The sequence below is a fragment of the Arachis duranensis genome, chromosome 7 (genome assembly GCF_000817695.3).
Source record: "Arachis duranensis cultivar V14167 chromosome 7, aradu.V14167.gnm2.J7QH, whole genome shotgun sequence".
Lineage (NCBI taxonomy): Eukaryota > Viridiplantae > Streptophyta > Magnoliopsida > Fabales > Fabaceae > Arachis > Arachis duranensis.
Genome location: NC_029778.3, coordinates 27,599,417 through 27,600,583, shown reverse-complemented (window position 1 = coordinate 27,600,583; position 1,167 = coordinate 27,599,417).

Here is a 1,167-nt window from a genome sequence, read left to right as displayed (position 1 = left end):
TTTATACAAGAAGAAAATTGAGAAGAAAAATTTTTATAAGAAGGTTTTGGTTATATTTCTCTAATATAAGGAAGAAGATGTGACTTAACAATAACACTGTTAATATTCACATCACTCATTTCGTTAACTATTCGTATAAATTTCACGGTATGACAATATTGAACATGTTTAAAAATTTTTAGGACAAAAATAGAATGTTTAAAATATTAAGGACCAAATTAAAATTTAGTTCAAACTTCGAGTATCAAAATAGTACTTTACTCTATCGAAAAATAGAAAAGATCAGAGTTTCTCTTCTAGTTGTTGTTAAATTCCACATCATCTAGCCATTAGGACTGTCCAGCGTGGTAACGGATGGCCACATCAGCACTCCGACGACTGACTTAGCGCTAAAAATGACATGGGAACCACTATGGTACTTGGAGCTTTATCTAGAGGACTATTATTAAAAATTTTAGATCTCAAGAACCATTTTAAGTAATAGCGTGAATTTTAAGGACTATTATAAAGATTTACTCTAATACACTCTGAATCATTCTTCTCCTCTATCTGATTAGTTTTATTTTTTATTATATCGATATCCCTAATTCATGTAATATCAATTCAACATTGTTTCATTGATTTTAGAAGTTAACATAAATGGTTTCTTGAAAATCAAAATACAAATCCCTTAATTTTTTTCTAATTTTAATGATATATAATATCTAATCATATTTGTTGCAGAATTAAAATTAATATGAATTTTAATAGAGTGTTTCTGAAGTTTTAGATTTGACGTGAAATAAAACGATTTTAAATTTTACGTCATATTATAACTGATTAATGAAATAAGATCGATCTTATTTTAGAAAGAAGATTTTATTTTGATAAAAAATTAATTAAATTTTATTATTTTTTATACAATTTAATATTAAAATCAAATATTAAAGTGATAAATTTTATAATTTAGTCTCAAATTACTATTTATAATACATGATCTTACAAATATTGATGTGATATTTGTAATACCCAAAGTAAAATTGAACTAAAATTGAATATTGAAGATCCTCTAAACTAAAATGGCTGGACTGATACTCCAGGCGTTTAAGTGTTAATTATAGGATAATGATTGGATGAACCCAAATGCAGTTTCAAAATTGTGGGTAAGTATTAATTATAAGATGGACT